Below are 14,065 nucleotides of genomic sequence, written 5' to 3'. Positions count from 1 at the left end.
CACTTTGAACAAGTTCATCTAAATCAAGAAAATTTTCAATAGATACAATCCCATATGCATATATATCATTTTGGACTTTATCTGATGAAATGATGTTTTCACAATCAAATACCATTTAATCAACAATGTCTTTCTTAAATGTGAGTTTGATGTTGTTCGGTACAAATGGCAGATGAATGATATAGAGATGTTATTTTAGCATAAAGACGTTTAGCTGTGTTACAGAAAATGTGTCTTTGTTTTAGTAACACAATGTTTTCTTTTCTTAAGGAATCTCTATCTTCTAAAATAATGGACAATATATTCGATATCATGTCTATATTAGACTTATTTTTCTTCCAATTTATTTCTAACTTGATATAGACCAGCTTTTGCCTTCTCTACATCACTACTCATGGAAATAAGAAGCTTATTGATGTATGAACAATTAGTTTCAATATCATCTAAAATGGATTTCTATGAAGATGAAGGGATATTAAGAGATTGAAGTAGAAGAGATACCTTTCCAATTGAAGGAATTGGCATTCCTCTCTCTCCTATTTTCAAAATAGTTATTGGTTCAGGTAGGTCCACGTTGTTTTGGCTCGACAACTGGACATGTGATGCGTCTTTGGCCAGCAGGTTCCCCCTTGCCTTTGATTTGGATAAGAGAAAAGGTTGTTTCATTTGTGACCGAATCTGTTCTGTTCAGGAAGGATGGGCTTGGAAGAGGCGTCTAAGGTCTAGAGAGGAAATCGATGATGTTGATGCTTTGAAGATGGTGGTATCCTATTTGTCACTCAGCGATAAGGAAGACTCTTTGGAAATCGGTGTTATCCAATGATGGGAAGTTTTTCGTTCGTAATTTGAGGTCGCTTATCGACTCCTTTTTTACTGTTCCGTTGAATAATGGCATGATCTGGGTGTATCTTGTTCCTCTGAAGGTTAATTGCTTAATTTGGAGGGCTTGTATTGGCAGAATACCTACAACGAAATCCCTCTTGCGTAGGGGTGTTTCAATTGACGACTCCTCTTGTCCATTGTTTTGCGTGGGTGTTGACGAGGCGGACCACATTTTCACTGGCTTTTCTTTTTCTCGAGATGTGCCGGTGTTGATTATGAGGTGGTGCAATATTTCTGCTCGTGATTTTACTTCCATAAGGGAGGTGATTGAGTTTGCAGCTAATTGGGGAAATTCCCAAAAAAACGGAAGATTCTTGTCGCCATCTTCTACGGGACCCTTTGGTGTATTTGGAATCCGAGAAATGATAAATTGTTCAACAAAAAATGTACTTATCAGGCCAAATTGGTAGACAAAGTGATCTCGTTAGTTTTTAATTGGGTCAAGTTTAGAGCGCTGTAACACCCATAAAATTCAAGCCAATTTAAAACTTTTTAAATCATTTCAAACCATTCAGTTATTACAAATTATTTTCAAAATAGTTTAAACATCAGATTTCCCAGAAATCAAAATCATCAATCGAGAAAGTGTACGGTCACGCCTTCGCCTTCCCGCAGTCATTCGCTGAACCTAAAACAATAAACTGAAACTGTAAGCCCGAAAGCTTAGTGAGTTACCCCCAAAATAACAACGCCATACCGATATAACCATATCATATAAACATATAAGCAATAGAACAGCCAAGCATCTCGAGTCTACAGTATGACTGGTCCGCCGGCACCGGGCCTTCAGTCCACCTGGTCCACTCTCTGAGTCTACAGTATGACTGGACCGCCCGCACCGGGCCTTCAGTCTATCTGGCCCACTCTCCGAGCCTCAGCACATCTGGACCGCCCCTCTGGGGCCTTCATCCTATCCGGACCGCTCGCCGGGCCTTCGGCATTACTAGGTGCCCTCTTGGGCCTGCAGTCTATCTGGTCCGCCCTGGGTATGTTAGCCTATAGCACGAAGCAGGACCCGCCTCAACCCAACCCCCATACCAAATCAAACAATCATGTGCACATAAATATCATACGCTAGCATGTATATAACAGATAATCATACCGATCTAACAGATCACTAACACAGCAATCATCCTATAACCAGGATACCGACCTAACCGGTCACTAACATAACATCATCCTATAAACCAGGATACCGACCTAAACCAGGTCACTAACATAACATCATCCTAACTACCAGGATGCAGGTCTAGCAGATCAAATAACATATCAAGCAAATACCCAGATACAAATCTGATAAAGGGTCGGCCTTGGTGCCTTAGACCCTGTTGATATAGTGAGGATAACTCACCTCGCAATGTCGGTCTGAACTGAAGTATCGACTCCCGAAGAGCTGTCTCACCGAAGATCCCATACTAACCAAAATAACAATTTCTGAGTCAACATATGGGCTATCAATCCTGACTAAGGGGTCCATATAGTCCATTTTGTCCTTTCTTTAATTTGGGACCAAGGCCCAATACCAAAACAAAACCCAACACTAGATAGGCTTTCTAAGCCCACTAGTGGCCCACTAATGACCCAATTTGCTAAATTGAGCCCAAACCCCCTAATGGGCCTTACCCTAAGCCCAAATATCTTCTTTGCCCACATTATCTGACTTCTGATGACCCACCAAGGCCCAAGGAACCAAAATCCCCTGCATGACCCAAACCGAGGCCCAAAACTCGTAAGGCCCATATTTGATGAGTACGCTGGGCATACTAGCTAAATGGTGAGTACGCTGGGCGTACTTGCATGTACGCTCAGCGTACTCCCCTGTTAAGTCACTTTCCCATTAAGTGCTTAATACCCCAATCCAGAAGCTACAATCACAAATCCAAGTCCTTTTCAACGTCTTAATCCATAAAGTCACTGACTTTGTGACTTTGCATGACCCTAATAAGCCCAAACTCCAAAATAGCATTCTATTCTCATAGAAATGATCTTAACTCATGCATGAATCCAATAAGGCATTAAAGATGGCAACTTTATGCCTTAGGGACCCATTTTGAACTGAAAGTGGCAACTCTAAGTCCAGAAATCGGATTTGAACCATAAAGTTCCATACTTGGGACCAAAATGACTTCAAAATCAAGCTACACAAGATCTAAGAATTCTTGAGGAAAGTTATGAACTTTATACCTCCAAAGAGTTCCAGAGGATGATGCTATCCCAGATCTATGAGCTCCAACTTCCCAAGTTCTTCCTTGCCAACTTCTTCTTTTCCTCTTCCAAGCTTACACCACCAAAATGAGCTTCTCAAGGTCCAGATCACCCAAAGATGAAAGGATGAGACGCTTTAGGGTTTCTCTGAGGTTGGGGTGGCTGATAAAGAGGCTAGGGTTTGAGCCATAATGTTCTTTATATAGTGATGGACCCTAAAATTAGGGTTTTGCGTCACTGAGCGTATGTTGGGCGTACATCTCGTACGTTGGGCGTACGCCTCCAACACCCGCGACCACTCGACCTTCTACGTTGGGCGTACTCACCCAGTGCCACCTATTCAAGCTTGGTCCTTTCTTTCCACTTCCTTCCAAACCCAAGGGCCAAAAGTGATATAATTCAAATCCGAGGGATGAATTTGAAGCTACTTGAAAAATGGAATGTTACAAGGGCGTTTTGGGAATTGTAGGTGGATTGATTGGTGTTGTCTTCCCTTCAATATTATTTAATTTGGTTTTGTTTTGCCCTGCATAGTTTCTTTCTGTGCAGTGGTTAATAAAAGTGTTGTCGTTTCCAAAAAAGAAATCAGAAAGTCATTTTGAAGAAGGTGTACGTCTCGGAATTATAAAATTTTGTGTTCCGAAATCACATCTTGCAATTTTTGGTCTCGAAATTAATCTTTATCTTAGATCCGAACAGGATTTCGGAGTCAAGAATTTTTTTTGTGACGAACTCCTCCGAAATGTTGCGAACGTTGGAACCACTCGGAGTCACAATTTTGGAATTCAAATTTTGGAGCCTAAAAAAATCGAAAAAAAAATGTTCGGAATTGATATGTCAACGTTCATTTCGGAATTTACTATTCACTTCCGAATCATTCCGAGCTTCGGAGAAATTTTGAATTTTGGTGTTTATACGTCGGTTAAAGATTTTATCCGGTGGTTATTTCCAGATTTTACCGACTTTTCGATGATTCATTGAAGATTATGGTGTTATAGAGAATGTTTGAGTACAAAAGTGCAACATTTCAGAGTTAAATCTTATTTGCACGGATTTTTGAAGATAATTTCTTCAAGTCTGATGGATTTTGAAGATCCATTTTGGCAAACTCGCTCCTTATGAAAGAGTATGTTATACGCGGACTTATTCTTTGAGATAGCGTAGGTTGTTAGTGATTCTTCTTAACTTTCCGGATTCTCTCCATGGTATTTGTTGAAGATTTAAAGGGAAGTGTTGATTATTCAAGGGGGAGTTCGCATTTGGAAGATGATATTTGTTTCTCTCGCTTTGAAGACCCCATGTTATGATGAATATCACAATTTAGGGGGAGAAATGCCAAGAAGATCGGAAATCGTGATCTTCATCAGTTTCAACATCTAGGGGGAGATTGTTGAGTATTTGAGATGTTGAAACTGCTTTGGCATTTTTGGTTATTTAGGGAAGCCCTTTTAGGGTTTTGTATTTTTGGTAAATGTTTTATTTTCCCTATAAATAATCATTACGTTAGCTTGTGATGTAAGCTTTTTCCCAAAAAAGGGTTTCTTTGTACGTTCCATTCCAGGTCAATAAGAAACAAAACCTTTGTCATATTACTTGCATATTATGGTGATTGATTCATGATTGTTCTTCAGATTCCGCATTCGTCATCTTGTCATTATTCCTAACAAATAGAGCAAATGACAAAATCAAAAATCACAAAAAAAATTCGAAGAAACATGTTTCAAGTTCGGAAATTAGATCTAAGAATAATTTCATATCTAAAAATGAAAACGAAAGAATTTCTCCGAAAAAGTTGAAAGATTCTTGCTCTAATACAACTTGAAGAGTTATGAAATCAATTATACGAATCAAGACATGATGAAATGTAAGAATACATGATGTAAATAATTATTTTCAGCTCAATGATAGATCAAGGAGGAAGTTAGAGTACAAAACAAGTGAGAGAAAGTGAAATACGTAAAATGTGCGGAAAGTGTTAATGACCCTCTAACCTACAACATTATATATAGGCAACATGCCTAGTCCCTCAAGTGATCACAAAATATACATGTAGACTTCGACGTTTAAGTACACACAAAACCGCTACATGAAATAAAAATATATATTGAAATAATAAATATTTCGATATAAACTACATGAAAAGTCTTCGATATCACCATCACTTCAAAGATACTTTTGGCATTTTGATTCTTCACAACATAATATCCTCAACACAAACATATCTAATAAATTACAAAGACTCGACAGGTAAATTGAAAAAATTAAAGTTATCATAGTTGTAGTATTTGACATTTGGCTACTCGAGGTTGGAGATGGTACTTGAGTTTTCGAAATACCCTCCATCTCATAATAGTATTTAATATGCTTATGAATTTTCTGTTTTTTGATCCACTTGATCTTGATAAAGTTACTCTTTAAAAACACAAAGATATTCAAGAGTTGCATCCTCTTAGCTCTTAGTAATTGAGTGGTTGTAGTCTTTAAGCACTACCGACATTTGAATGGAACCCATCGTCAATTTCAGTTCTCCTTGAATTTGTAGGATCCCATGAGATGATCGGCTTGCGGGAAATAATAAAATCTCAAATTTTAATTGATTATAATATAGATAGTGAGAGCAAAATCCTCCCTAATAAATCAAAATAATTTTGCCACATGTCACTCCCTCATTAGCTTTGACACATGTCATTTTTTGGTATTTTTGATTAAATGTTTTTTCATTTGTCATTTTCTCATTTTTTTTATCTTTTCTTAATTAACACATCATATTTATACCTCAATTAATAATTGCCTTAATTGAAAATAACCAATAAATTACAATATTAATACTCATATAGTATTTAATATGTTTCCTTTTAAATTCAAATTTTAAATTTTAAATTTCAAATCTAAAATTCCAAATTTAAATAAATTTTTGTTTAAACTTTCATATTTAATTTTTCGTTTTATCAAACCCGTATAACATTCGGGTTTCACACCTAGTATTACAATGAAGAACAAAGGTTTGGAAGAGATTCCAACCACTCTATCTAACTAAAGAGACTATATTTTGGAGGTGTACATAAAGTAATGACAATTCCATCTTTATTTATAGGAGATATGAGAAGCTTACAAGCACAAAGAAAATTTTCTAACATGGCTATTATTCATCGTTGTAGAGCATTTCCTGCTCCAACATAATTTATAAGCATGCCATTAAAAGGAAAACAACTTTAAGCTATGGTAATAACTTGGATTATTAAAATATTGTGTGGCATTTTGGCTAAAACGTTAAATAACTCTTTTTGTTGCTTATCTTGCCACCATTTTACATTATTAAAGGCACTCTATTCTTGTTCTGTTATAACTTCTATATAGTTAGTGTCGATACAAACTAAAAAGCTTGAATAATTGTAACATAGACACACCACTGGATGATTATGTGAAAACTAACGTTCATGCACTACCATTATTGTTTTCTTATTCATGTTATGCTTTATACATAGTAAATAACTCTTAGAAAATATGTAGAAAACCATCGATGTCATTTTTTCTATTTTTTTTCCTCAGGACTTAATGCTTTAAAATACTTTGAGTTAGGTCTATAAATATCAAGGTTGTATAAAACGCTCGATGCAGGGATTAATCAGTTAAACGGAGATTAATCATGAGATTAATCAGGGACCCTCAATTGCTAATTCATTGAATTTTAAAGAATTAAATATAATTAATATCATATATCATAACAAAATATATTAATATGATTAATACAACAATAATAATTCCTCAAATAGTTTGTATTTCGCTCATTGTGTAGGAAAAAATTAATTGTTAGGTGCCTTCTAGTCACTCGTGTAGCGCCTAGGGATTAATCGGAGATTAATCGGGACCTAGTCGAAATTTTTACAACACTGATAAATATAGAGTCATCTTTGAGTTTAACCCATTGAAGTTTGCCAAGAATTCGAGTCGAGCCCTTTGTGTACATCTAGGCTAAACAGAAAAATGAGTTGGGAGTCGTATGTAGGGCTGTAAACGAACCGAACGAACACGAATGAAGGTGGTTATTTATGTTCGTTCGTTTAAGTTAGCCGAACAAACAAACAAACACAAATCGATAAGCGAACAAGTTTTATTGTTCATGTTCGTTCATTTAACAAATTACATTGTTCATGTTTGTTCGTTTTATGTTCGTGAACATGCTAAACGAACATAAAGGAATGAAGATAAACAAAAATAATTGAACATATATGAACATAAACAAAAAAATATAATATAGTAATGTAATTGAACACAATTAACATATATACAAACATAAAATGAACTAAAATGAATGAACTTAAACAAATATAAACGAACAACATAAACAAATATAAACGAACAACATAAACGAATGTTCACGAACATAATTGAACGAACAAAACCATTGTTCATATTCGTTCATTCAACTAAACGAACGAGAATTTATGTTCATGTTCGTTCAATTATTAAATAAACAAACTTCTCGTCGAACGGTTCACAAACAGTTTGTCGAACGTACGGTTTGTTTACGGCCCTAGTCGTACTAGCTATGTTCAAATGCTTACAAATTGCATATTGCCTTATTTAAATGAAATATGTTATTATATTGATATTTTATAATCATTGAGTAAAGGGAATTGATTCGTACACAGCATTTTTTTTCCATACACAATTTTATTTAGAGTTGTATAACTAGAAAAAAAAAATGTTACATACTAATCGCTCCCACAAACAAATAACTTATGTATGAATTTAGCAACAAATCCGTTGTAGTCTAGTTGGTTAGGATACTCGGCTCTCACCCGAGAGACCCGGGTTCAAGTCCCGGCAACGGAATTTCTTTTCCATTTTTGCCTATGTAAAGGGTATATTTGTCATTTCGCAGTCCGAACAAAACTTAACAGACAGGCATTGTTCATCGTCTCTGACCAGTACCTCTACCGACGCTTTTTCTCTTCTATTCTTCTTTCCGCCGCTGCCTCACATCTTTTTACAACAACAATCAATGGTAAGGACGAATAAATGTTTAATTCCTTCCGTAGAAACTTTGATTTTAATGAACGGAATGTATTGTAGGCTTGAAAGAGGAAGCAAGCGAATCCAATGAGGGAGATTAAGGTTCAGAAACTTGTTCTCAGCATATCCGTCGGTGAAAGTGGCGATCGTCTCACTCATGCCGCCAAGGTCAGTCACTCTTCAGTCTTCACCCTCGTTTTGTATCCATCTAACATTTTCTGACTCGCTGTTCCTGAAAAATTAATTAGGTTCTGGGGCAATTGAGTGGCCAATCGCCTGTTTTTTCCAAGGGTTATATATATATATATATATATATATATATATATATATATATATATATATATATATATATATATATATATATTACAACTTATTTCTACTTCCTTTTTGCTGCTCAATTTACATTAAGAAATCATTATGATTTCTGTTGAGGTTCATATGATGGACGAATGGTCCTTTGTTATAAACTACAAGCAATCAGCCAAGGCATTTGATTTGACACCGACTCTTTTTTCATCACAATGTTATCTATTATTTAGTAATACAAGTACCATAATCACCATATTTCTAGTTTTGAGGAAGTAATTCATATCATTTTATTAAAAAGGATAAGTTATTCGTGCAATAAACTTTTAAGATTTTTCCTGCCTAGGTCATTGCTCTTTTTTTGTGACACGGGATGCTTTGGGTTTGGTATTCAGGAACACATTGATCTTGGAATCAAGTAAGAGGCCCTGTTTTTAATTTCCTATCAATTGTTGTCTGGATAAATGATATGTTTAAGTAATATTGGAGAATATGAATATGATAGGTATGACCTTTCAACGGGTATCTATGGTATGGACTTCTTTGTGGTGCTAGAACGCCCTGGCTACCGTGTTGGGCGTCGTCGCAGGTGCAAGGCACGTGTTGGTATTCAGCATAGAGTTACAAAGGATGATGCAATGAAGTGGTTCCAGGTCAAATATGAGGGAGTAATTCTTAATAAATCCCAACAAATTGGAGCTTAGCTTAGCCTTCTTTCATTACAAGTAACCCTTCCCTCTTTTTTGGTCCGTTGAGTTTGCCCTTTTAGGGAGGAGGGAGTCATTCCCTCCCAACCCACTGAACTCACTGTCACATCACTTTTTCTTTTTTATTTTTCTTCATCTTTCCGAACCCACAACACACGGAAATCCTATCTTTTTGAACCCACTCAACCCACTCAATTAAAAAAAAATACAAAACAATCAAATGTAAAATCTTAATTAGCAATAGAGTTATCGGCGGTACCACTCCTGCTTCAACGAGTAGGTTGATTGGTTTCACTAACTCACATCATCATCTCTCTCTACTTTCTCTTTCTTATTTTCTCTTGTACCATGTGTTTTAAAACTTGTATCTTAGTTGTTTTGTATTTTTTTTTAATTGAGTGGGTTGAGTGAATTCAAAAAGATAGGATTCCGTGTGTTGTGGGTTCGGAAAGATGAAGAAAAATAAAAGAGAAAAATTAATGTGGCAGTGGGTTCGGTGGGTTGGGAGGGAACGACTCCTTCCTCCCTTATTCCCTCCCAACCCACTGAACCCACTGGCACATCACTTTTTCTCTTTTATTTTTCTTCATCTTTCCGAACCCACAACACACGGAAATCCTATCTTTTTGAACCCACTCAATTAAAAAAAATACAAAACAATCAAATGTAAAATCTTAATTAGCAATAGAGTTATCGGCGGTACCACTCCCGCTTCAACGAGTGGGTTGATTGGTTTCACTAACTCACTTCATCATCTCTCTCTACGTTCTCTTTCTTATTTTTTCTTGTACCATGTATAAAACTTGTACCTTAGTTGTTTTGTATTTTTTTTAATTGAGTGGGTTCAAAAAGATAGGATTTCCGTGTGTTGTGGGTTCGAAAAGATGAAGAAAAATAAAAGAGAAAAATTGATGTGATAGTGGGTTCGGTGGGTTGGGAGGGAACGACTCCCTCCTCCCTTAGCCACCACTTGTGTTGTTTGTTTCTTTCTTTAAACAAGTTTAGGCAGGCCTCCAAAGGAATATGTTCGTCTTATCTATTTCTCATTAACCCTTTCAGTAGTATTTTGTTATTTCATCATGTGTTTTTTTTTTCTTGCATTGCTAATATGTCTTCCTGTTGCAGGGCAAAATGCAATTTTTCTTATTAAGATACCTACCGTACATTGAAATATCTGCCTAGTTTGCTTTTTTAGCCGTTTCTTTTGTTTTTTAAAACCAATTTCCATTTTTCAAGAAATATACCTAGTATTTTTAATTAAATAAAGTTTTTGTTCTCACTAAGACATCGTACTTTGTAAAATTTACCTAGTTAGTAATTATAGTGTTTTACTTTCATTTTTTTATTTTGACATTATATATTTTTCTTTTTTTAAAGTATAATGCTCTAATAAGAATTAAAAGTACAACGCTACGGTAATAACAGAGTTTCCTGTTCCAATAGAACTCCTTGAATTTTGATACTGTCATCTTCCTCAACCCCTCTCCCAGATCCTGGCCATTGTATTTGCGATTTAGCAATTTGATCGAGACCGACCTTAACTAAGATTGATTAAGAATTTGATTACTAAGAACGATTTTGTTTTGTGCATTTGAACTCTACTATTGATTCTTCCTCGTCCTTTGATATTGCTTCATTAACTCTCTTTTATTGGCTGATTCTTCTTGTTTTTAAGCAGATATTCCATTAACTTATTCAAAAGCTATGATTTCTGTTTGAAAATCTTCCTTTAAAGCTCTGATTTCCGATTGAATATTGCCTTCCAAATCCTCATCTTGTGTGGCACATATCTTGTCAACTCGGGCGAATGCTCTGCTACGAATTATTGTACATAGCTTTTGACTGAATGATTTTATTAAAAATGAAAGTAGAACTAATGATTTATAGAAATGTAAATGTAGCATTCGGAGAGACTAGTTCCCTCCTTTGTATATGTAACTACTCGCCTCCATTGTGAGAGTCAAATCAGGTACTTGGTGGCCTATTAGGAGGATAAAGGAACTGACTGAATACCAATGGACTCGTCGGATGAGAGAAACTACCATTTGGGAAAAATTGGTCACATTGTCATTGCCAAATCTTTAATGGCAACAAAATAATGCAAGAACAATGGAGAAAATATTGGGAATGTTTATAACTGTGGTTGCAATATTCTGTCACTTTGTAAAAGATTAAAACATTGTTGCATAAATTGGTAGAAAATAAAATATCACTGTAAATATTAGGAACCTACTTTGGTTGCGATGCATATTCTGGTCCTAAATAAATTACAACTTGCATCTTTCGTCTGACAAATAAAAAATAGATAGAATATTGCTAAAAGAACGTACAAATTTTTTATCTGATAGTTGTATATCAATCCTTAAACTGCAAATTATACGTGCTATGACTCTAAATGTTCACAAATAATTTGTGAAAACACCAAAGAAAGAAAAGTTGTCTGTAATGCAAGTTTAACTATAGATTCATTATTTTGTTTTTTGTCGATGACTTATGTGCAGTTATATCCAAACCAATTAAAAAACATAATCACGGTCTATTTGTGTACAAATAATAATTTAAATAATAGCAAACAACTTTATTGGATTTTAACCTTAAAGAGTCATGTTCAAAGTTTTTTAGAACCAAAAAAAAAAAACAATAATTATGAAACCAATTACTTCTATAGCCCGCTTGTTATGCAATATAAGACAACAAATTGTAGCTTATTTTACGTACATTGAAGTGGAACTCATGTCAATTGGACAACATAAAATATGTGAAACAAAATTGTGATAACAACTCACTATCAATCATCTATGTAAAAAACTAATCATCTATGTAAAAGACTTAAAGGTCCGTTCATCCTCATCATAAAAAATAACTTTAAAAAATTTGTTAAGTCTACTAATATATAACCAACACATTCTATGTGTACAAGCCTTGTATATAACAAGTAGCAAACACATAATAGTGGGCGAGCCCTAAAAAATGCATCTTTGACAAGGGATAATTTTCCTTGGTTTATTTATTAGAGTAAATTACACGATTCGTCCCTCGTCCAAGTGTAAAATTGCGCATTTAGTCCTATTTTTAAAAATTAACTCGGACCGTCCTTCATAACGTTAAAAGTTGCACGTTACGTCCCTCGCAGACATAAAATGACTATTTGCCCTTTTCTTTTTCTTTTTCATTTATTTTTCAACTGTTTTTAATTTATCTAATTTTTTATTTATTATAATTCCTAGAAAATAACTTCTTCTTAAACTGGTTTCAAGTTCCAACCCCCAACCATCGACCACCTCCGACCACCGGTCATCTCCAGCAACCAACCACCTCCAGCCATCAGCCATCTCTGGCCACCAGTCACCTCTATCAAACACCACCATTCACCACCAAAATAAAAACATAAATTGGAAATTAAACCCGAAAATCAAACCTAAATCTAATCCTACATCCGAAAGAGATTTGAAAAATAAATCTTCTCCCCCAAATTCCTATTAACAAATCCCAGAAATCTTTTCAGAAAGGAGAGTTGATGGTTGTGGCTGGTATATATCTCAAAGACCAAATTCTTCTCCGACCAGACCTCGCCTCACCTCCTCTGTCTTCTTCTTCTTCTTTAACCCTAGGTGACCTTAGATCTGAGGGTGTAATTTATTTCAGGAAAGATGGAAGGCAGCAGTGGGTGTGATTTAATTCTCCGACACCACCACCCAGAAGCGCAATTTAATCCACAATGTGCAAATCCCTAGTGTACTGATCTACGAACAGAGAAGCAATATGAGTTATTTCACGAATGTAGATCTGCAAACCCTAAATTGCACGAGATGGCGGCGCACAAGTGGTGATAATCGAACGGAGAAGACAATGGTGATGTTGGAGATGGTGGTAAGCGAACCTGCAAATCAAAGATGATCCAGTAACTCCGGCGATGGTGTTGTACATGTAGAGTGAAGCGATGGGCTTCTCTATCTCGGTATCTCCGACAACGGTGGTGGCGACAACAATCCTCTCTCTCTCTCTCTCTCTCTCTCTCTCTCTCTCTCTCTCTCTCTCTCTCTCTCTCTCTCTCTCTCTCTCTCTCTCTCCATAGCTCCAGTAATATAAGAATGAAGATGAACCGATGAAGATGAAGGTTGTGGGTGGAGGCAGAGGTTAAGGGTGTGACTGTGGTGGGCCTTTTTTTTTGTTTTTCTTTTAAATTGTCAATAATAAACAAACTAAAAAATAAATCAAAAAAGAAATGAAAAGGGTAACATAGTCATTTTATGTCCATCAGGGACGGGTCGAGTGAGAAAAAAACATTACAGGGACGATCCGAGTTAATTTTTGAAAATAGGAACTGAACGTGCCTTTTGGCACATTTACAAGGGACGAATCGTGTAATTTACTCTATTTATTATAATATTCTAGAGTAAATTACACAAATGGTCCCTATGGTTTGGGGTAATTTATGCGTTTGGTCCCTAACTTATTTTTTTAACTCGGAAGGTCCCTACTATTTGTTTTTGTTACGCGCTTGGTCCCTACAATTTTTGTTTTTGTTACGCGTTTGATCTCTGTCTTATCAAAAAAGATTATTATTTAAATAGGGCAAATGGTGGGGTAGATAAGGTAAGGTGAGGGGGGTGGGGTTGGAGGTGTGTTTATTTAAATAATTTAAAAAATCAAAGGAAAAGTAGTCTTTTTAGGTAAGAAAGGGACCAAGCGCATAACAAAAACAAACAATAGGGACCTTCCGAATTAAAAAAAATTAGTTAGGGACCAAACACGCAAATTACCCTAAACCATAGGGACCATTCATGTAATTTACTCAATATTCTACTTTCCTATTACATCACTGTAACTTTAAAAATTCTACCAAATTCTACCAATATCATCCAAATACATAGCATTTTCACTACTATATAATTAGCTAGATTTTTAAAAGTATAATGTCCTATAGAACAAAATTTCGAATTATAATG

General features: G+C 35.6%; 1 long non-coding RNA gene and 1 other non-coding gene across 3 annotated transcripts; both read left to right on the top strand.

The window, feature by feature from the left end:
- Nucleotides 1-7,850: 7,850 nt before the first annotated feature.
- Nucleotides 7,851-7,923, top strand: TRNAE-CUC (transfer RNA glutamic acid (anticodon CUC)). The gene has a single exon. It is a non-coding gene; the product is annotated as a tRNA-Glu (tRNA).
- A 75-nt stretch (nt 7,924-7,998) lies between these two features.
- On the top strand, nt 7,999-10,207 carry LOC145165469 (uncharacterized). 2 transcript variants are annotated; one of them, XR_013740066.1, is made up of 4 exons: nt 7,999-8,095; nt 8,164-8,271; nt 8,756-8,827; nt 8,915-10,207. It is a non-coding gene; the product is annotated as an uncharacterized LOC145165469 (long non-coding RNA). The 2 variants fall into 2 exon arrangements; XR_013740068.1 differs by having other exon boundaries at nt 8,352-8,827.
- The last annotated feature ends 3,858 nt before the right edge of the window (nt 10,208-14,065 follow it).

The sequence above is a fragment of the Lactuca virosa genome, chromosome 1 (genome assembly GCF_052849685.1).
Source record: "Lactuca virosa cultivar CGN04683 chromosome 1, Lactuca_virosa_CGN04683_v6, whole genome shotgun sequence".
Classification (NCBI taxonomy): domain Eukaryota; kingdom Viridiplantae; phylum Streptophyta; class Magnoliopsida; order Asterales; family Asteraceae; genus Lactuca; species Lactuca virosa.
The sequence above is the reverse complement of the archived record's forward strand: the minus strand, read 5'-3'. Positions and strand labels throughout refer to the sequence as shown.